This window comes from Bubalus kerabau, chromosome 10, assembly GCF_029407905.1.
Source record: "Bubalus kerabau isolate K-KA32 ecotype Philippines breed swamp buffalo chromosome 10, PCC_UOA_SB_1v2, whole genome shotgun sequence".
Lineage (NCBI taxonomy): Eukaryota > Metazoa > Chordata > Mammalia > Artiodactyla > Bovidae > Bubalus > Bubalus kerabau.
The window spans coordinates 14,135,276-14,158,584 of NC_073633.1; the positions used below are offsets into that span (position 1 = coordinate 14,135,276).

Here is a 23,309-nt window from a genome sequence, read left to right on the forward strand (position 1 = left end):
CTCCCCCTTCTTCTTCTGCCCTCAATCTTTCCCAGCATCAGAGTCTTTTTCAATGAGTCAGTTCTTCACATCCAGTGGCCAAAGTACTAGAGCTTTAGCTTCAGTCCTTCCAATGAATATTCAGGGTTGATTTCCTCTAGGATTGACTGGTTGGATCTCCTTGCAGTCCAAGGGACTCTCAAGAGTCTTCTCCAGCCTCACAGTTCAAAAGCATCAATTCTTTGGCGCTCAGCCTTCTTTACGATCCAACTTTCACATCCATACATGACTACTGGAAAAACCATAGCTTTGACTAGATGGACCTTTGTCAGCAAAGTGATATCTCTGCTTTTCAATACACTGTCTAGGCTTGTCATTGATTTCCTTCCAAGGAGCAAGCATCTTTTAATTTCATGGCTGCAGTCACTCTCTGCAGCGATTTTGGAGCCCAAGAAAATAAACTCTGTCACGGTTTCCATTTTTTCCCCATCTATTTGCCATGAAGCGATGGGACCAGATGCCATGATCTCAGTTTTTTGAATGTTGAGTTTTAAGCCAGCCTTTTCACTTTCACATTTTAAATTAATGTAAAACTGCTTAAGGAAGAAAGTTCTTCAAATTCTTTAAGCAATATACAAATATTTTGAACTATTGCCTTAGAGACCATCTGGTTTAACTCTCTTTACTTTGCAGATGGAAAGTTTGCCCATCAAAGTGAAAATAATTCTCATGGTCACCAAGTGACAAATGGGACCTGACCCTGGTCCTGCCTTTTGGTCCAGGCAACCAAATCTAATCCAAGCAGCCTGCCTGGTAAGGGCGAGTCCTCTGTGGTCCTCAGCAGGAACACCCGAGTGGTAAGGAGCAAAAGGAATCAGCCAGGACATGGGTGTTGTACACCTCACCACCCCCTCAGGAATGGAGATAAAATTGAAGCAACAAAACTACTGTCTTCCTGCATCCTCATGGAATGCGTATAACCTTTTGACGCTCTCATAAAACCATCCTCCATTGTCTTTTGCATCTTTTTACCTCTAATTTCTAGGAATCTCTTGCTTTCAGTTTACTTATGAGACACCTCTCCTGAGAGCCAGTCTCATCCCTGGTATGATGCCAGCGAAAGCTGGCCTGGCACCAATGCATGAGGGATGGCGCTGCAGGGTAGACAAGGGTTGGCACCTTCTAAGCTTGGCTTTTTAGCTCTGCTCTTTCTCTTTCCTCACCCTAGACTTGCCTTCAGGCTTCACTCAAATTCATTCAGCTACAGGTAGGGTTACCAGGTAATTTGTTTTCCAAACTAGCACACATTTAAAAGAAGGATCAATATATTGATAATTATTCCAGAAAAACAGGTGGAAACCAGGATCATCCTAGGATATATGGTTACCTTAGTTACAGGTATTTTAGGGAGGCAGGAAGGAGGAAGAAAACGGCTGAAAATGTTGAAAGAGGTGTGGGGAGTGTTAGAGCAGTAGGTCAGTGAGGGCAATCTGGCCTGGAATTGGTAACAAGGCCCAAATGAGGGGGAGAATGTACAGAGTCAATGTTGTGCCGATTTTGTTTAACATTCTGGGGAAATTCAACAGGACTTACGGTCAGAATCAACAACTATGCATTGGACGTAATTTGGGGAGTCCAGAAAGTCCAGACTCCTCCCTCTCTCTGTCTTACTGATGACTTCTGCAATACCTGCATGAGGCTGTGCATGCTAAGATGTTTCAGTCGTGTCTGACTCTTTGCTGCCCTATGAACAGTAGCCTGCCGGGCTCCTTTGTCCATGGGATTCTCCCAGGCAAGAACACTGGAGCAGGTTGCCATGCCCTCTTCCAGGGGATCTTCCCAACCCAGGGATCGAATCCACATCTCTTGGGTCTCCTGCATTGGCAAGTGGGTTCTTTACCACTGAGCCACCTGGGAAGCCTCTCTGCAGTACCTGATATTCCCCAAATTAAAGTTATTGTTTAGGCTTTCTGGAAACCAGTGCATTTTATTTAAGTGGTAACATTTGGTGGGACTGTCATAAATGAATCCTTCTTGGCCTTACAGAGAAGAATCATGAGAACATGGGTCACGGGACAGGTAAGTTTTGCTTTGTTTTTGCCTTTTAAGCTTTTATTTATTGCCTCTTTCATACATTAGAACAAATTCCATGTCAAGAATATATAAAGAAATCTTACAGAGCAACAATAAAAGCTAAACAACCCAATTGGGGGGGGGGTGGCGGGGAAACTAAGCAAAATATTTGAACAGAAACTTTATAAAAGATACATAAGTACTCAAATCACTACTCATCAGGGAAAGACAGATACTTTTTGACATGGGGACCAGAAGAGACATGCTGCTGCTGCTAAGTCACTTCAGTCGTGTCCGACTCTGTGCGACCCCATAGACGGCAGCCCACCAGGCTCCACCATCCCTGGGATTCTCCAGGCAAGAACACTGGAGTGGGTTAGTAAATATAAAAATAGAGCTTAAGGCACTGAACCAAGAAAGATAGGAGGTGAAGGCCACAGCCTCTAGAGTGGGTGTTGGGTGCAGCACATACACACAGGCGACTCCATTTAATCCTTCCTACAGCCCTGTAGGTGGGCACAGACTTTTCTGCTTTACCGTAGATACAGCATCCAGATGACCTGTTATTCCTCTGAAATTGTTTGAAAGGATCATTACAGGTGATACATTGTGCCAGGAATCAAAAAATAACCCTGTGTATTCATGCAGTTCTCCATGTTGACATGCTTTGATATGAGTCAGTTCATCTAGACTTGATAAGCACTTCATGAAATGGACTGGCCAGGTATCATTATGATCCTGTTATGAAGAGCGCAGCTGAGGCCAGTACTCCAGGTGTCCTAACTTTGGGTTTAGTGATTCCGTGCTTTTCACATAGAATACAGACTTCTATGCAGTTTACGACAGATCAATCCTGATAAATTTCCTTGGCCTTATGTGGAGGATAAAAGAAGAGAGGCAAAAAGCAAAGGAGAAAAGAAAAAATAGACCCATCTGAATGCAGAGTTCCAAAGAACAGCAAGGAGAGATAAGAAAGCCTTCCTCAGTGATCAATGCAAAGAAATAGAGGAAACAACAGAATGGGAAAGACTACAGAGCTCTTCAAGAAAATTAGAGATATCAAGGGAACATTTCATGCAAAGATGGGCACAATTAAGGACAGAAATGGTATGGACCTAATAGAAGCAGAAGATATTAAGAAGAGGTGGCAAGAATACACAGGAGAACTGTACAAAAAAGAGCTTCACGACCCAGATAATCACGATGGTGTGATCACTCACCTAGAGCCAGACATCCTGGAATGTGAAGTCAAGTGGGCCTTAGAAAGCATCAGTACGAACAAAGCTAGTGGAGGTGATGGAATTCCAGTTGAGCTATTTCAAATCCTAAAAGATGAGGCTTTGAAAGTGCTGCACTCAGTATGCCAACAAATTTGGAAAACTCAGCAGTGGCCACAGGCCTGGAAAAGGTCAGTTTTCATTCCAATCCCAAAGAAAGGCAATGTCAAAGAATGTTCAGACTATGGCACAATTGCACTCATCTCACACGCTAGCAAAGTAATGTTCAAAATTCTCCAAACTAGGTTTCAACAGTACGTGAACCATGAACTTCCAGATGTTCAAGCTGGATTTAGAAAAGGCAGAGGTACGAGAGATCAAATTGCCAACATCTGCTGGATCATCAAAAAAGCAAGAGTTCCAAAAACTTCGACTTCTGCTTTATTGACTATGCCAAAGCCTTTAATTGTGTGGATAACAACAAACTGTGGAAAATTCCTCAAGAGATGGGAATACCAGACCACCCGACCTGCCTCTTAAGAAATCTATATGCAGGTCAAGAAGCAACTGTTAGAACTGGACATGGAAAAACAGACTGGTTCCAAATCAGGAAAGGAGTACGTCAAGGCTGTATATTGTCACCCTACTTATTTAACTTATATGCAGAGTACATCATAAGAAACGCTGGGCTGGATGAAGCACAAGCTGGAATCAAGACTGCCAGAAGAAATATCAATAACCTCAGAAATGCAGATGACACCACCCTTATGGCAGAAAGTGAAGAAGAACTAAAGAGCCTCTTGATGAAAGTGAAAGAAGAGAGTGAAAAAGTTGGCTTAAAGCTCAACATTAAGAAAACTAAGATCATGGGATCCACCCCATCACTGCATGGCAAATAGATGGGGAAACAGTGGAAACAGTGAGAGACTTTATTTTGAGGGGCTTCAAAATCACTGCAGATGGTGACTGCAGCCATGAAATTAAAAGACACTTGCTCCTTGGAAGAAAAGTTATGACCAACCTAGACAGCACATTAAAAAGCAGAGACATTACTTTGCCAACAAAGGTCCATCTAGTCAAAGCTATGGTTTTTCCAGTAGTCATGTATGGATGTGAGAGTTGAGCTATAAAGAAAGCTGAGCACCAAAGAATGAATGTTTTGATCTGTGGTTTTGGAGAAAGAGTCTTGAGACTCCCTTGGACTGCCAGGAGATCCAACTAGTCCATCTTAAAGGAAATCAGTCCTGAATATTCATTGGAAGGACTGATGTTGAAGCTGAAACTCCAATACTTTGGCCCCCTGGTGCGAAGAAGGATCTCATTTGAAAAGACCCTGATGCTGGGAAAGACTGAAGTTGGGAGGAGAAGGGGATGAAGAGGATGAGATGGTTGGATAGCATCACTGACTCAATGGACGTGAGTTCGAGTAAATTCCGGGAGTTGATAATGGGCAGGGAAGCCTGACGTGCTGCAGTCCATGGGGTCTCAAAGAGTTGGACACAACTGAGTGACTGAACTGAACTGATCAGATCCACATCCATATTGAGAAAATATTCACTCATAATTAGATTCACATACAACCTTTACAAAGATCTCTAGATCCCTAAAAACCCAATTCCTGCCTATCTTTCCAACACCTCTTTATTTTTTTCCTGTCTTCTCGCATTATACTGGGGTCTCCTTTCTGGGCCTAGACTATTCCAAATCCTTTTCCAGTGGTTGTTGCCTCTGCTTGGACCTCTTTTTCCCCAGATCTTTGTATGAGCACTGCAATCTCATGCCTCAGGCCACCATTGATTTCCTTAGGCTCTCCTCTACCCTCTTATCTAAAGTGACCTCTCTGGACACTCTCTTTCATATCCTCCTGCTTATTTATTTTGATAACACAGCACACCCTGCAATTCTTTTGCTTATCTGTTAAGTACTATTATCATATTTTTTCTATTAGAACATAAGTCCCATTAGGCAAGGACCAAGTCTGACTTTTTACTGCTTTGTTCCCAGAGCTGGTACATGGCAAATACTCAATAAATGTTGTTTTATGAATAAAATGAATAGGCAACTTTGGGATTCGTTGATCTCAGTATGTGGTCAGCTAGTATTTCCAGTATGGATGGTTATGTTCTAATTCCAATAATAGTTCTTTCAGGAAGTTACAGTCAGTTACTCGCCTAACTAGAGGTACCTACTATGATAGAAAGAAACCTTCATCTACTTGGAAGCATCTTCTAATCTATCAATACATACCCAGTGAAGGGAGTATCTAGATCTCATTGGGCAAATTTGTCAAGTCCGAATCTTTCAGTCTACACATCTTGCTTGTGTGTGTGTACACAAAGAGTCAGTTGTATCTGACTCTTTGTGGCCCCATGGATTGTAGCCCACAAGACTCCTCCGTCCATGGGATTTCCCAGGCAAGAATACTGGAGTGGGTTACCATTTCCTCCTCCAGGAGATCTTCCCAACCCAGGGATTGAACCTGTGTCTCTTGTGTCTCCTCCATTGGCAGACAGATTCTTTACCTCTGAGCCACCTAAGAAGCCCCTAAACTGCTTGATTTTTTAAAAAGTAAATCCCAAATTCTCTAATCCAATTATAATGGTGCAGTTATGAGGAAGCATAGTTTACGCTGCTGCTGCTAAGTCGCTTCAGTCGTGTCCAACTCCGTGCGACCCCATAGATGGCAGCCCACCAGGATTCCCCATCCCTGGGATTCTCCAGGCAAGAACACTGGAGTGGGTTGCCATTTCCATCTCCAATGCATGAAGGCGAAAAGTGAAAGTGAAGTCACTCAGTCGTGTCCGACTCTTGGACAGCGACCCCATGGACTGCAGCCCACCAGGCTCCTCTGTCCATGGATTTTCCAGGCAAGAGTACTGGAGTGGGGTGCCATAGTATAGTGTATAAGATTATTTAATTGGAAAGTACATCAAGCAAAAATCATTCTCCAATCTGTTTTGACAAGATACTGAGCCTAGGAATTATTCAGTCCCAAGAAATTCCAGAGGCTCCAGCACATGTTAATCTCAATGGTTTCACTGGACTCTGGCCATCTCAGACCTTAGATACCACTGCCTGCTTTAAATTTTTAAAATTCCACGTTTACAGCTCTTATGACCGTGATGCTGGTTCCTTTAAAGTGAGGATTCCCTCGGATTCTGGCATAAGAAAGCTATCAGAGGGCAAGGAGGTACATACTCCATGGGAAGGAGGAGAAATCTCAGAAACATAGGATATTAAAATATTTGAAGTTTGAGTTTTTTAAGGATCAAAACATTTTCAGACTTTCCCTAAAAGGATAGAGGCCGAAGAGACTTTTCTTGTGGTCCAGGGGTTAAGAATCCACCTTCCAATGCAGGGGATGTGGGTTCAAGCCATGGTTTGGGAACTAAGATTCCAACTACAGAGCTCAAGCATGGAAACAAAAGGCCACGTGTGTCTCAACAAAGACCCAACACAGCCAAATTAAAAAAAAAAAAATAGAGGCCAAACCAAAATTCATGTACGTCTACATTTACATATTATTACTCTGTAAGATATATTTAAATAAGTTTAAAAATTAGAGTGGAAGACTGAAAGTGGAGAGAGGCATCTTATATCCATTTACTTCATACCAAGAAACAAATTGGAAATCCCCAAATTGTGACTTTAATTCTGGCAGTCTTCTTCCTAGATTCTAATACAAGAGAAAGCATTTTTATACTCTAATGTTGGTGTAGATATGGAATAAATCCACCCAAGAGTGGAGATATCCATTTTTAACCTTGGTGATGTAATGATGGGATATCATTAAGTAGATTCTGTACTCTTTTTTCTTTTTTAATTGCTGGCATTCTGGTAATGATAGACTGGCCAATTTAAACCAGTACACCCACTGAGTAAAATTAGAGGAGCAGACGAAAATATTTTTAAGTGTCTGCTTGGAGGCATCTGAGAGGAATCAGGACAGCAAAGAATTCCCTGGCTAGAGGAGAGAGGCCAAGGAACGACCCAGCACATGGAGATGGTTTGCACTGGGGACTTTGGCCACTCTGAAGGAACTGGCTGAAAGGCTGAAGGTCACTTGTTGACAGTCATATTGGACTAAGGGGACCAACCTAATGCTCACCGAGGGAACCTCTGGTGAATTCTAAATTAAGATCCCAAAGGGAACGCTCTAGGAATAAGGGTGAATCAGAGTCAGAAACACCTTACAAGGAATGGAGCTCAACTTCAAATGAGCTCATCTCTGAAAATGATGGAGGTAAAACCAGCTGGTGACATTCCTCTCTGGAGGAAAGTATCACCCTAGACCTGAAGTATATTCCACAGTCAATGTGGCAAATACAACACTGGAACCTAATTAAAAAAAAAAAAAAAGCCGTGGGCGGCAGGTTCGGTGGAGAGTGGGCGCATGTACGTGTGTGGCTGGTTCCCTTGGCTGTTTGCCTGAAACTAGCACAACATTGTTTATTAATCAGCTATACCCCAATACAGGATAAAAAGTTTAAAAAAGTAGCCTAAAAAATGATGAGACAACATGAAACAAACAAAATCAGAAACAACAAACCAAAGAAAGAGACCCACAGGAGCTTCAGATACAGGAATTCTCTCTCATATCACTGTTCACCAAGTTCAGAGAGACAAATGAATAGACCAGTAATTTTTGTCAAGAGCTGTAAAGTATAAGAAAGAACCAAGCGGAAATTTTAAAATGGAAAAAGTTAGCAACTGAAATTAAGAACTCTATAGATGGATTGAACAAAGGCTTTGACACAGATGAAGAGAAAATCAGTGAAATGGCAGATAGGTCAGAGCAAATAATGCAGACTGAACTGTGAAGAGATAAATTAATGGGCAACACACAGGCAATGGTAAATAAAAGATTCAAGAAGAAGATATCACAGATTGAGAGAGAGAAAATGAGGCAAATGTAATGTTTGAAGAAAATAATGTGACATTTTCAAAACTGATGACAGATAATAAGCCATACTGCTGCTGCTAAGTCGCTTCAGTCGTGTCCGACTCTGTGCGACCCCATAGACGGCAGCCCACCAGGCTCCCCTGTCCCTGGGATTCTCCAGGCAAGAACACTGGAGTGGGTTGCCATTTCCTTCTCCAGTGGATGAAAGTGAAAAGTGAAAGGAAAGTCACTCAGTCATGTCTGACTCTTTGTGACCCCATGGACTGCAGCCTACCAGGCTCCTCCATCCATGGGATTTCCCAGGCAAGAGTACTGGAGTGGTTGCCATTTCCTTCTCCACTGCATGAAAGTGAAAAGTGAAAGTGAAGTCGCTCAGTCCTGTCCGACTCTTCGAGACTCCATGGACTGCAGCCCACCAGGCTCCTCTGTCCATGGGATTTTCCAGGCAGGGGTACTGGAGTGGGGTGCCATTGCCTTCTCTGATAATAAGCCATATATTAAACAAATCTTGCTGATCTCAGATTATTTTTTAAAGAAAGAAAACCACACCTAGTTACATTATAGTAAGACTTGTGAAACAAGATAAAAATCTTAAACTGATCCTGATTATAATACAGGCAACACTCAAGGTGCCACAATGAGACAGACAAGTGAGTTTAAGAGAAGCAATATAAAGTCACGTAAAACAAAAGACAACGGAACATTAGCTTTAAAGTGTTGCCACTTGTGACAATGTGGATGAGCGCGAGGGCATCATGCTAAGTGAAATAATACCGATAGAGAAAGACAAATATTGTATGATCTCGATTATATATGGAATCAGAAAATACAAAAATAAAATACCTAACACAGAAAAAGAGGTCAAATTTGTGGTTGGGTGAGTGGAGGGAGGAATTGGAGGATGGTGGTCAAGAAGGATAAACTTTCAGTTTTAAGATATGTAAGTATTAGGGATGTACAACTTAACTATAGTTAGCGCTGCTGTACCATATATAGGAAACTTGTTGAGAGACTAAGTGCTAAGAGTTCTCATCACAGAGAGAAATTTCTTTCCTTTATGTATCTGTATTAGATGACGGATGTAAACTAAACCTCTTGTAATCGTTTCACAAAATCTGCAAATCAAACCATCATGCCATACACCTTAAACTTACACAGTGCTGTATGTCAATTATTTCTCAATAAAACTTGGGGAAAAATTCAAAATAAAAAGAAAGAAAGAAGAGGGAAAAAAAGAATGTAGACCAAATAAGAGTAACAATGAATTATTTAGTAAAATAACAAATCCCAATACAGCAGTAATTGTGTATAAGGCAATGAGACAATTAATAGTCAAACACCCTTAAACTCTTATTTAAAAAAACTATGTTTATAAGAATTATCTACATAAATCCAGAAATGTTGAAAGGAAAAGGTGAATTAAGAAATATAATGTAAATATCAATGAAAAGAAAGTAGGTATAGCTTTATTAATATCAGATATAGTAAACTATATCCATAAAGGGGGACACAATAATGATAAAACGTACATTTTGTTAGAAAGATAGGACACCCTTAAATTTGTATTCACCTTAAGAATATGACCAAATATAAAGCAAAAATTGACAGAACTAAATAGGAATGGTCAAAAGTATTATTTTACTGGAAGTTTTAGAAGCTTTGTAACTGATAGAACAAGCAGACAAAAATCACTAAGAACACAAAAGCCTGCAGCAACTTGATTAAGAAATAATCTAATGAACCACATGGAGCATTCAACAACTGCAGGGTACATCCTCTCTTCAAGCATGTATGGAGAAGGTGATCAATCACATACTGTCAAAAACCAAGTCTCAAATTTTTAAGGACTTAAGTCATATAGCATATGTTCTCTGACAATATTGCAGCTGAAATCAGCAACAAAATATACTCCACATATGTGGAAATTTAGAAACATGCCTCTAAATAATCCCTGTTTCCAGGAAGAAATCACAATAAAAATCAGAAAATACTTCGGGCTGCATGAAATGAATGAAAATGTCATGTATTCAAGTAGGGGGAGATTGCTTGATTTTAAAATGTTGGACATTGTCTATCGATTTTTTTATTATGGAGGAGCTAAATTTAATTCTAAAATCTTCTTATGTTCCCCTCCCCACTCCCAGTATATCCTTTCTTTCTACTCCCATCTTGCCAAATAGTTATAGCATACTTTGTTTAAATTAATGTTCACTATTTATATTATTTTGGCTAAATATTTCTCACATAATATGAATGAATAGGTGTTGCCTTCAAAGCAAACCAGTCTTCACGAACTGTTATCTCCCCAATTCTCATACCTTTACCATCTTCAACCCTCCTGCTAGCCACCAACATCCCCTAACAGTTAAGCAGTTACAAATCTCCACAATCCAGACTGCCAGGGCAGGAGCTTTCCTGATGGCAACACAAGGTAGAAAAGAGCTGTCTCTGCAATATTGCAAGATGGTAAGAGCAAAGCTCAGGAATGCACAAATGAAACAGTGCTAAAGAAAAAAAGAAAAAGAAACCAGTGCTCTCAAAGTGGATGGGAATAGCTGTTTCTTTTTGGCTGTCAGAGTGCAGAGTAGGAGAGACTGGGAATTGAGCGTTCTAAATGATTTTGGAACAGGAGAAGAGTGAAAGTTCAAAACTGTCTTATTTTCCTTATTTTCATTTTGAAGGAATACAAAAGAAAAAGAAAGAAAGGAAAGTGGGAGAAGGAAGGAGGGAAGCAGCAGTTCCTAGGAGACAAATCCGTTGCTTAAGGAATGTTCCCCAGGATGCAAGCATGTGCTTATGAATGTGAGTAGGTGGCTTTCTTTCTTCTGTGACCCCCTAGGAGACACCCTTCTTTTGCACTAAGTGCAGGGGGTGGTAGATAAAGAGAAGACAGAAAGAATCCTGTCTGCCAGAGCAGCTGGGGAGGAAGAAAGCCACTGTCTTCATTAAGAACCCTTGAGCAGGATAAACATGTTTTGGGTGTCCTGAGATCCTGGTTAGAAGCCAAAATGCATTTTCCAATAGAAGCGGTGGAAATCTATAGCTTTATGAAGAACATGAGGTAAATTAATGAAGAGAACACAGATATCATCTATAAAAACAGGAGTTAGGGTTTTATTTTTCTCCTGTTTAAATGTGTAGATTCCTATGGAAGGGCTGAAAAATTGAATGAGCATTCATTTTTTTCATCATTTAAACAGGTATTTATAGAACAGGCTTCCCTGATAGCTCAGTTGGTAAATAATCCGCCTACAATGCAGGAGACCCTAGTTCGATTCCTGGGTCGGGAAGATCTGCTGGAGAAGAGATAGGCTACCCACTCCAGTATTCCTGGGCTTCACTTGTGGCTCAGTTGGTAAAGAATCCGCCTGCAATGCGGGAGACCTGGGTTCGATCCCTGGGTTGGGAAGATGCCCCAGAGAAGGGAAAGGCTACCCATTCCAGTATTCTGGCCTGGAGAATTCCATGGACTGTATAGTCCATGGGGTTGGCAAAGAGTTGGACATGACTGAGTGACTTTCACTACTGAAGACTTAGTGCTGAGCTAAAGCCAGAGTTTTCTCAAAATGAACTTGGTTGGAGTCTCTCAGAGGACACAGATATAGAAAGGCAACAAAAACAGTGCAATAAGGTGAAATTGGGTGGATGCAGGGTGGATGGATGGGATGGTTTTGGAGCGACTGCCATCTGTAATGACGTCTACAGCATAAGGAGCTTTGGCCCTGTAACTATGGGAAAATGTTGTAAGTCCAAGCTTCTAAAAGACCTAACTAGGATACAAACTTAACATTGTTGCTCTTTTGAGACCCCCACAGACTATATAGCTCACCAGGCTCCTCTGTCCATGAAATTTTCCAGGCAAGAATACTGGAGTGGGTTGCCATTTCCTTCTTCAGGATATCTTCCTGATCCAGGGATCAAATCCATATCTCCTGCATTGGCATGCAAATTCTTTTCCACTGAACCACCTGGGAAGGCCATAAATTTAACATTGCTTCTATACTACTTGTTAATATAGAGAAATGAGTCAACCATACGCATTTTTGCTAAGACTTGTGATTTTTACCAGTTGTCTTGACACTCAAACTATTTTTATTTCTTTGCTTTCTACATTGCCATCTAAAAAGGTCCCAGTGCACACATCTGCTTTGCTCTACTTCTGATCCATTATGCAGTGTTGCCTCAAAATATGACTTGGGAATTCAAGACGAGTTCATGGTAGGAAGGCTGGGAACTGCTTTTTCAAACTTGCTTTCAGAAAACACCATCCAAAGGGAACTAGCCAAGTCCAGCTTTTGATCAAATTTTAATGATCACACTGATACAAACCACTTTCAGTTCCTGATCTATTTCCCAGGATCTTTCCTGCAATTAATCACCAGCTGAATGGATTCTGGGGCTCCAGGCCAAAGTGAAAACGCTCTGAGGCTTGCAAGCGTCTCAACAGTTTGTGCAGGGACATTACAGAGCACTTTTATTAGCTCTGACTCACCCTGGGCTGTCTCCGCAGCCTCAAGTTGGGCTGCCTGTTACCTTTGTTTTCTTCAGTTTCTATGGATACCACCCGAAGGGGCTCTGGAAGCTTCTAGTATAGGCTTCCTCTGTCTTTTGGTACTTCCCTTGAAAATCCGAGGTGGCGTCCATCTGTCTGTTAGTGTTCAGACGAGATGGCATTCTTGGGGTCCCCTACTCCAGGGTGGCACTTGTTCCCTTCAGTGATAGGGAAGGTGACATTGTGGTGACCTGACACTGTGGCTGCCTCTAGAAGCAGCTCTTAGGATTTGAACCTTGGAAAAGACCCTGGTGCTGGGAAAGATTGAGGGCAGGAGAAGAAGGGGTCAACAGAAGATGAGATGGCTGCATGACATCACCGACTCAAAGGACAAGAATTTGAGCAAACTCTGGGAGATAGATGAGCCTGGCATGCTGCAGTCCTTGGGGTCACAGAGAGTCAGACACGACTTAGCGACTGAACAAGGAACCAGGCAGTTAACTGACTTCCCTGTAGGTTGGCTGGACAAGTGAAGTGAAGCAGAAAACTGAGGTAATTTTCTGGGAGTGTCAGCCTAGAAATAAATAAAGATAAGCAACCTAGCGTCAACTTTCTGGACCTTTCAGTACAAGAATTTTAGCCCAAATGATCAGGAGAATTGCCTCCACTTGACGCTGTGTGTGTGATGGCTTCAGGCAGTCCATCCTCCCACCCCATCCCCCACCAGACATATCGACCCTGCAGGCATTTTTATAAGAGTGCTCGATGGAAGAAGCACTTTCTGATTTCCCCATCTTCCGTTATAGTCCAGTAAGGGAGAGATAATCACTCCTTTTTTTTCTTTTGCAAGCCAATGCTTGTGCTTGGTCACAGCTGGAAACTGTAACAAGCAGAGTGGAGGAAGTCAGGTCCTAGTCACAGCTGATGGGTGAAACTGCACAATGAATGGCTCCTAAAGATGCTCAAGGTTGCTAAGGAACGAGTGGACGAGCTAAGTGCAGGTGGGCTGTCCGAAGCGAGCCCCAATTCCTCCCTGGGTCTGGGCAGTTCCGGGGGTGGGGTAAGGGGCAGGGGGGCGTTTTGTTTCCTTGGCAGCCCATCTGCTGAGGTCATGAACAGGCCCTACTCCGGCCTGCCTGCCCTCCTAGCCTTGTGGGTGGTCTTTCATACATCCAGCTACACAACGCAGCCCACCCCCTGCTTAAGCCCTCTGCCAGAGTATTTATTAGGAACTCTGTCTCCTTGGAAGACTAAACAGTTAGGACTTTATAATTAAAAACTTCACTAGTTTCCTACTGCAAATTTCCATGGCTAATGGGACGGAGGCTTGCATTATTTATGACATCAGAATGCGTACTGTCAGTCAATCTTAGCCATCCTCTTATAGCCAGGTGCCCACCACATCCCCTCTTCCCCACAAGTCTGCAAGCAGAAGAGGAGTAGCTGGAGCCCAAGTTAACAAAAGAGATTCCCAGGATCTCCATATTGGCTTACATGAATTCATAATTTGGCTAAAACTAGGCTGGGAAATGTAACAAGTCTAATATCCATTTATCATTAATTGTCTGCTTGTCTGAGTTCATCCCATAAGTAAACAGGGCCTTCCAGCAGACAAGGCTGGACTTTCTCCATGGCTGCTCTTTCAAGATTGTCACAAGGGAGTATTTTAAAAGCTCTTCAGGGTAGACGAATGGAAGCCCTTAGAGAGAAGGGGTTGAGTGATGTGCTGAGAGCTGCCAAGGGAACCTGGCAGAATATAATCTTGAGATGAGAAATAGTTTTCCTAGAAAGAGCCATTCTGTGGCCCAGTTTGAGGAAAAACTTTCTTTCCTAATTTTCTACTGCATGAGAATTAACAATACTAAACAGCTCATATTTGGTACAACCCCGTATTCTGGAATAGTCTAAACACCTTAAATGCAATTATTTACTCCCTGTGCAGTAGCTCTCCTCTGAAATCTGTCCCCCCCGCCCCCCGCCCTTGGCTGGCAAGTGTTGTAGCTGGAACATGGCTGTCCAGCCTGTGACTACATTTCCCAGCCTCCCTTGAGCCAGGAGGGCTCACATGTCTACGCCTTCACTAACGGACCCTGAGCGAGAGTTAACCACACTCAACTGGAGCTGCCTCCTCCATGCTCTTCTCCCCTTTCCTGTTGGTTAAGTTGATGCAGATTGTAATGGTCTTCAAATCCACGAGTTGCTATCAGACCTGGTGCATAAGCCACCCACCAACCCAAGCACCTGCCCTCGATGGTCTCATAGCAGAGAAATAAACCACTTATTCCTTAACAGACCACATTATAAGGATCCTTGTTGGCAAACTTATCTTAGAAAGCCTAGCAAACTTTTCAGCTACTCTCCAAAGCTTTTTCTTTTAAAATTAACTCCATTTTACTGATGATAATACTACAGTTCAAAGAAGTTAGTCATACTGTTAATAATTGGCAACACTGGTATTTTAACCCAGGTTTTCTGATAATCTCTAATTATAGGGGTCAGAACAGTGGTTCCTTTGGGAAGAGTGGATTGGCTGGGAGGGTCATGAGGGAGACTGCCGGCCCCCCTTTATTTTGTAGGAGAAAGGTGCTTAGATTAGTAATTACTTTAACATTCAGACAACATTTCATCATTATACAAAGCACTTTCACACAATTAGCTCATTTAAACTTCATGAATACCTTGTATATTGTACAGATGATGAGACTGAGGTCTGGACAAGTTAGATATCTTGAACATGGTTAATAAGAATCAGCTCTTGGCTTCAAACACAGGTTTTCACTCGAAATCCTGTAATGCTTCATTATATGCATGCTGAAGCAACTCTTCACGGTGTAAATCACAAAAAGCAACTCATACTAGCCTAAGCAACAAACAAATACCCTTTGCCCCACCATACATCGCTCCTCCATCTGTCTGTCCATGCAAGTAAAGTAGGCTGGGTGCTGGCCTGCAGAACTGGCCAAAGCAGCAAGACTTTCATCCGAGTTCTTGTTCTCTCGCCGTGTCCATTGTCTTCTTCCGCACGACTGGAGGAAAATGAGGCCAAAGGCAGCGCTAACCTATAGCTCCCTATGGGAAAAAACTTCTCCTTTTCCCATAGGGCAAAACTGAGTTATTGCCTACTGCTTTAATATATCAGGAAAACCTCTGATTGGCCCAGCTTGGGTCTGTTGCGTTTTCCATGGACCAATCATCAAGTCCAGAAAGATGGGGCAAGACATTGTGATTGGCAGTCCCGGGACAACCACATGGAATGGTAGCAGCACAGAAACAATTGTCTGTAGAAAGTGGAGGAAGGTGGATGCTGAAATCATATATGTTAAGGGACGTTGGAGACACAAAAACAGATCTGTTATACCATGTCTGCATTACAGAAAGGATTCAGCGGAAATCTGGCAGCAGCTTCCTTTAGTTTGGGAAACACTGTGTGTGTATATATCATATCGCTTGGTCTTACCATAGACATCCTCTTGTGCATCATGGTCCAAAATGTTGCACTCCATGATGTGCCCATCCATTCAAAACCCTCTCGAGTACTTAGCAGTTCCCCCCTTTTTTATTTTTTTAATTGAAGGATAATTGGTTTACAGAGTTTTGTTGTTTTCTGGGCAGTTCCCTTTTAATTAAAGCCCCCTGCATATGTGCTCACAGTCCTGTCCCAGGAAGACAGAAGACCCTGATTTAAGAGAAGAGAGAGTAAAGCAATTGAACGCAGGTGTGGGGATCTCCGTGGAGATGGGGAAGAAGGGTTGCATAAAACCCTTGGTTTTCTGTCTCCAGGGTTTGCTTCTCATTATTGTCTGAGGATCAAAATTTATTTTCACCACAGTCCCTTGTGTGAAAGGAAGACTTTAACAAAATGTCAGACCTGCTGTTCTGTCCACTCCTCAGGCGTGCAGAGGTTTTCGACTGCTCACAGCCAAGCACTTGCTTACCCTGTGGGGCCAACTGCAGGACCACAGACATGAGTGTCACCGTGTCCGGGGCCAAGAAAGCAAGCAGTCAGAGCTGCCCGGCCTGGCAGAGACTGTCACCTCTCTAATCTGGCATGTCACCTTTCTAGCAACTTGTGACCCAGTTCTAATACGCTAGACATGTCTGTTCCATGCTTTGCATTAAGTTTAAAATTTTATACTAGGGAAAATTAAACCCATGGTCGGTCAGTTCAGTTGCTCAGTTGTGTCCAACTCTCTGCAACCCCATGGCCTGTGGTATGCCAGGCTTCCCTGTCCATCACCAACTCCTGGAGTTTACTCAAACTCATGTCCATTGAGTCAGTGATGCCATCCAACCATTTCATCCTCTGTCGTCCCCTTCTCCTGCCTTCAATCTTTCCCAGCATCAGGGTCTTTTCCAATGAGTCAGTTCTTCGCATCAGGTGGCCAAAGCACTGGTAGAACACAGATTTTACATTGACCTTGTATACACACACACACAGAGACAATATAACCAAAAGTATTTCTTGAAAACTACTGATGGATAAAGATGACGTGATGTATGTATATATACATATATACACACTCAGCCATAAAATATGTATGAAATGATGCCATTTGGAGCAACATGGATGAACTTAGAGATTATCATACTAAGGGAAGTAAATCAGAAAGAGAAAGACAAATATTGATACCGTATGACATTACTTATATGTGGAATCTAAAAAGTAACACAAACAAACTTACTTACAAGAAAAAAACAGACCTACATACACAAAGAACAGACTTGTGGTTGCCAAGGGGGAAGGTGGCAGGAATTAGTAGATGCAAACTATTATGTGTAGAATGGATATCCGTCAAGGTTCTACTGTATTACACAGGGAATTATATTCAGTATCTCGTAACGATCTACAATAGAAAAGAATCTGAATATATATATATCAGTTTGTGTGTTCAGTTACTTTCAATTCTTTGCGATTCTGTGGACTATAGCCCACCAGGATCCTCTGTACTTGGGAATTTTCAGGCAAGAATACTGGAATGGGTTGCCATTTCTTTCTCCAGGGGATCTTCCTGATGCAGGGATCAAACTTGTGTCTCCTGCATTTCAGGAAGATTCTTTACACGCTGAGTCATTGGGGATATATATATATATATATATATATATGTAGGCTTTGAGATTCAACCAGTCAATCCTAAAGGAAATCAGTCCTGAATATTCATTGGAAGGACTGATGCTAAAACTGAAACTCCAATACTTTGGCCACCTGATGCAAAGAACCAACTCATTGGAAAAGACCCTGATGCTGGGAAAGATTGAAGACAGGAGGAGAAGGGGACGACAGAGGATGAGATGGTTAGATGGCATCACTGACACAATGGAAATATGTTTGAGTAAGTTCCAGAAGTTGGTGACAGACAGGGAAGCCTGGCATGCTGCCTGCCATCCATGGGGTCACAAAGAGTTGGACAAGACTGAGCAATTGAACAAAGCTGAACTGAAGGCTTTGAATACTTTGCTGTATACCAGAAATTAACACAACATTGTAAATCAATTATACTTCAATACAACAAATAAAAAAAGAAAAATGCCTAATATTCATCCCACCCTGTGCATTGTACTCTGATATATTCTATTCATTCTATTTCATTTTTTAAAAATTGCTGAATATATTGATTTCATGACAGGTCACAACCTACATATGGTTCAAAGAGTACATAGTCCCAACCTTCTATGCTCTGCCCGATTGTGTCATCAATTAAAACTATGAGCACCTTCTATAGAATGGTTCCAAAGCCCTTTGTTTCAGGACTCTGGCCCAGGACACCATGAATGGTGCTAGACTGGGTGCCAATGCAGGTTCTGGGCTCAGATGTCATCATCCAACTCCCGCATGACGTGTCTGAGTTAGAAGGGATGTTTTCTCCGCTGCGTAAATTCTCTCCCCAGTGTGTCAGTGCAGGTGACCTGGGGCCCCCAGCCTCCGCTCCCTGCCTTCAGCAGCCAGGAACCCGCTGCCTGCTGCCATAGCTGACTGAGTTACTAAAGAGATCTTTGGCGTTTCCACAGAAATGGCCCAGCTGCTGCCATGTACGCTCCTCCGGTCCTGCCCTCCGAGGCCAGGTGAGTCTAGCCTCTTCTACACCACACATCAAACCCCTTTTGAAGACAACACCCATTATTGTCCTGAATCCCCCATCACCAGCTCCTTTCATGTCTATGGGGTGGGGTTTCCAGGTCTCTTGCCATCATCTGGTCTGTTGTTTTTGGACACATACTTGTTTGCCAGCATTCTTCTGAAAGTGTGGCTTCCTGAACAAGGAATTGAGTGCTAGATGAATACAGGCGTGTGTGTGTGTGTGTACAAAATCCTATTTTAAGAAATAGGGTGGTGGTCCAGTGGCTGAGACTCTGTGCTCCCAATGCAGGAGGCCTGGGTTCGATCCCTGGTCAGGGAAATAGATCCTGCATGCTGCAAGTAAGACCTGCTGCAGTCAAATTAAAAAAAAAAAAAAAAAGAAATCAGATGGTGTGTCAGAGCTTTTAATTCCGATATTGTAAACCCTTGTCCTACCTGCATGACATTTGGTCAGCCCCACTCCTTTTTGGTTGATTTCTTTTTTTTTAAAAGAGGGTATTGTTGAATGGGTACAGAGTTCCAGTTTGGGATGATGAACAAATTCTGTAAATGAGTAATGGTGATGATTGAAAAACACTGTGATTGTATTTCATGTGACTGAATTGCACACTTTAAAATGGCCAGAATGATAACTTCTACATCGTGCATATTTTAACCACAATTTAAAAAAAGACAGAGAGGGTTAGATGATCCAAGATTCCTTTGAACATTTTTACAGCCTTTACAATCTGATGCCACATTACTTTGACTTCGAAGGCCCCAGGGTCCAGGCTTAGACCTGACCTTTCCTTGGAGAATGGTGGGAAGATGCCAACAGAGATTCTCAGGCCAGGATGAGGGAGGCTGGTATTCAGCCCCAATCGCACAACGCCTGACCCGCATCATCCTGAAACCTAGTAGTCTAATGAAGTCTAAATACATTCCCTGAGAAATCAGAACATTAGTGCTGGCTGGAACCCTGGGCTCGCAGTCCCTGGAGGGCATTAAAGCCCAGCAATGCTCCCCTGACAGCCTGACCTCTGGGTTATCTGAGGAGTAGCTCAGAGAAGACCCAGAGGCCCAGCCCCGAGACATTCCTTCCCTGCTCCCTGGCGCTGGTTTTTAAAACCTTCTCTCCGGCTGTCTACTCCAGGGTGGTGAGGGGGCTCAGAGAGTCGTTGGCGTGCAAGTGGGAAAGCCATCTATGGGCTTGAATTCCTTTTCTCTGGTTTTGGGAAGCAGCCTCACAGCTTCCATTTAAAAGATAGAGGGAAGGGAAACTGAGGACAGAAACCCCAAACAAGCGGAATCGGAGAAAGACAACCGTATGTTGTGTGACCCAAGCGCCCTCGCCTTGGTGTTCCTGCCTCCCCAGGGCTGCACAGGGATTCCCAGACCCTCTGAGAAGCAGCACCCAGGTCTGACAGCCAGGCACTACCCCCTACCTCGACATCATGCAAGGCTTCACACCTCAATCGTGAGATACTTAGGGTCTTTGAAGTGAGAACGCCCAGAGAGCTGAAAACTGCAGCAAGGATCCAATTCAGGGAGTGTCGTCATATTTCATCTCTTCAACAAAGAGCTGGAAGCAACTCCATGAGGGCAATGGGCACAGAAGGAGATGGTGCTCATTCAGCATGGTTCTGCTCCCGTCCCGTGAAGCGACAGCCGAGAGACTTGGCCACTCACAAAGGCGGACAAAAAGCCCAAGGAAAGAGTCAAGACTGAACACATGACATTAACCTGGAGGCGGCAGGTTCTGTGGCACGATGAAGGTCAAGAGGCATTTTTATATCACCTAGTGGAAGCCAGTGGTTAACACCAGGCTTTCTCAGGGAGACACACCAGATTCTGATTTGATGAGCAGTCAGTGAAACAGACACACCTGCACAGGTGGAAATGGAGGGTGAAGATGCAATTATGGCATCTATTAAGAAGAAAACTTTGGGCTTCTCTGTGGCTCAGTGGTAAAGAACCCACCCGCCAAGGCAGGAGATACTGGTTCAATCCCCTATCCAGGAGGATCTCACATGTGGTAGAGCAATCAAGCCCATGGGCCTCAGCTATTGAGCCTGAACTCCAGAGCCTGGGAGCCACAACTGCCAAAGCCCATGGGCCCCGGTGCCCCTGCTCCACAACAAGAGAAGTTGCTGTAATGAGAAGCCTGAGCACTAGAGAAAAGCTCGAGCAGCAACAAGACCCAGCATAGTCAAGAAAATAATAATAATAATAAAAGGAACCTGCTACTTGACTCTGGAGAAGGCAATGGCACCCCACTCCAGTACTCTTGCCTGGAAAATCCCATGGACGGAGGAGCCTGGTAGGCTACAGTCCATGGGGTCACTAAGAGTCGGACATGACTGAGCGACTTCACTTTCACTTTTCACTTTCATGCATTGGAGAAGGAAATGGCAACCCACTCCAGTGATCTTGCCTGGAGAATCCCAGGGACGGGGGAGCCTGGTGGGCTGCCGTCTATGGGGTCGCACAGAGTCGGACACGACTGAAGTGGCTTAGCAGCAGCAGCAGCAGCAACACCAGCAGCCACTTGACTCCAGAACTTTGTTCCTACAGACCAAGAGTGTGTTCACAACTAGAAAACCACAATCTGTTTCCACCATATCCTGACCATAGAACAATTTCCTCTATTTTATTTTCCTTTCCCTATTCTTTTACTGTATATCTAGGAATGGCATATGTGCACAAACATGCTGCATTTTTAAAAAATTAAATAGCCCATGGTAGGTTTTGATCAATTTCAAGCAGAGATGGGATGGGAAAAACTTCCTAGTTCTGTGGAAATTTTCCCTTTGCATTAATAGCATGCTTCTTCAGCTCTTATCTTTATATTCCAGTAAGTTATTTTGCTGTTTCACTGTTTAATAAAAAACGAAATAAAAATCCTTGCATAGTGTGTTCAATTGTGGAACTTTATCATTTATTGTTGTAAAACCACAGGCAGTTTGATAACATTTTTGTTTGTAGCTCTCATATGTGGGACAATCTGTCCTTAACTGGAGATAATTACTCTAAAAGGAATGCATTCTATATAGTTTTCAAGCCAAGCAACTTGTTGTTTAAATCAACTTCTTGCTTAAAGTGAGGGGGAAAAAAAGTGAGAGAGATGAAGCCAGAATAAAATTCCCAGGTGGCAGTCTGGGTATCTATTAATTAAAGGACAATTAAAGAATAAAACTATCTGAAACCCATTAGAGGGGGAGGCAGGGCTAGCATGGGGCATTTCTCCCACTTTTCCCAAGCATCAAATGCTTTCCTCCCAACACAAGGCACCATACCAGCCATCTGCATCTGGGGCTCAAGTGTGGTGCATTCGTCATGGCTTTGAGTTCTGGAGGCAGGCAGACCTGGGTTCAAATCCTGAACCTGATGCTTACCAGCTATGTGACTCTAGACAAGCATCTCATGCTTTCTGAGCTTTTGCTGTCCCATCTATAAAGTGAGGAGGATGGTACTTCACAGGTGGTTGTGAGCACAAATGAGAGAGTACACAGAAAGTGCTTAGTGAGCAGTGAGGACTCAATAAACCTACATCATTATATTCTGTGGTCTTCCCAGTCTGAGAGCTGAGAGAACATCTTTGCTCTTCAGTGGCCAGAGCTACATGGATTTTTCTCCCCAGTGTCATATTACAAAAAATTTCAAACATATAGAAAAGTTGCAAATTGTACAATGAACACCCATATACCTATCAGGTAGATTCCACAATTAGCATTTTGCTAGACATGTGTTACCAAATACTTTTTTAAAAATCCTATCTACCCATCAATTCATCTGCTTTAAAGATTGCATTTTGAAGTCAGTTGCCAACATCAGCACTCCAATGAACTTTCCCCACAGCAAGGAGCCCAACTAAGGCTTCCACGTGCCAACCTGAAACACTGTCCTCCATGAAGGTGCCAAATGAACGTGTATGATTGACTTAGATGGAGAAATGTCAGGATATTACATCTGCTAGAAATGTAATCGATGTGTGAGTCCAGACAAAATGAGCATTAGTCTTTTAAGCATGCTTTGAACCATGTATCATGAGTAGAAACGTTTATGCCTCATTCAGTCTTTATTTTGTGGAGGAAATGGCCATCAAATATAACACAAGAGAAACTATAAATAAAATGTGTTTCTGTTAACTCTGTGTTGTTAAGGTAGGGCTGGCTGCCTGAGCTGCCAGACTGCCAATCCACAGCAGTCTGCTTTGGATTATTAACATCATAATTTTGGAGGAGAAAACCTTGCTATCCTAGAATCTACTCTGAAGTGTTAACCCAGTCTTGATGTCCACTCCAAGGCTGAAGACCAGGGAAGCAGCATTTCAGTCCAGGGCACATCAGAAGGTGGTGCAAGGTTTCTTCCAATGCCCAGACCCATCCTCCAAAACAGGGGCACTGGTTTCTAAAGAACTGTGTGAATGAAGAGAGTCCAGTTCCATCCAGATCTTATCCATTCATTTGCTTCCAATTCATTCGCAGGAAATCCAGGTTGAAATGTCTCAAATAAATATTCTTTGATACCGTAAATGCCTTCATTTGGGGGCAAAGGCTCTGCTGACTTGGCTGGTTTACATTTTTTCAG

The 23,309-nt window shown here is 42.9% G+C and overlaps 1 protein-coding gene across 46 annotated transcripts in view; it reads right to left on the bottom strand.

Moving 5' to 3' along the window:
• LHFPL2 (LHFPL tetraspan subfamily member 2) overlaps positions 1–23,309 on the bottom strand; it is a 285,866-nt gene that overhangs the window by 247,462 nt on the left and 15,095 nt on the right. For 3 of the 46 annotated variants that reach the window (XR_008698799.1, XR_008698782.1, XR_008698800.1), the window contains exon 4: positions 12,002–12,140. The exons of 38 other annotated variants lie outside the window; for them this stretch is intronic. The gene's annotated coding sequence lies outside the window, so the exon portion shown is untranslated. 5 more of the 46 variants (XR_008698796.1, XR_008698795.1, XR_008698798.1 and 2 more) reach the window with 5 other exon arrangements.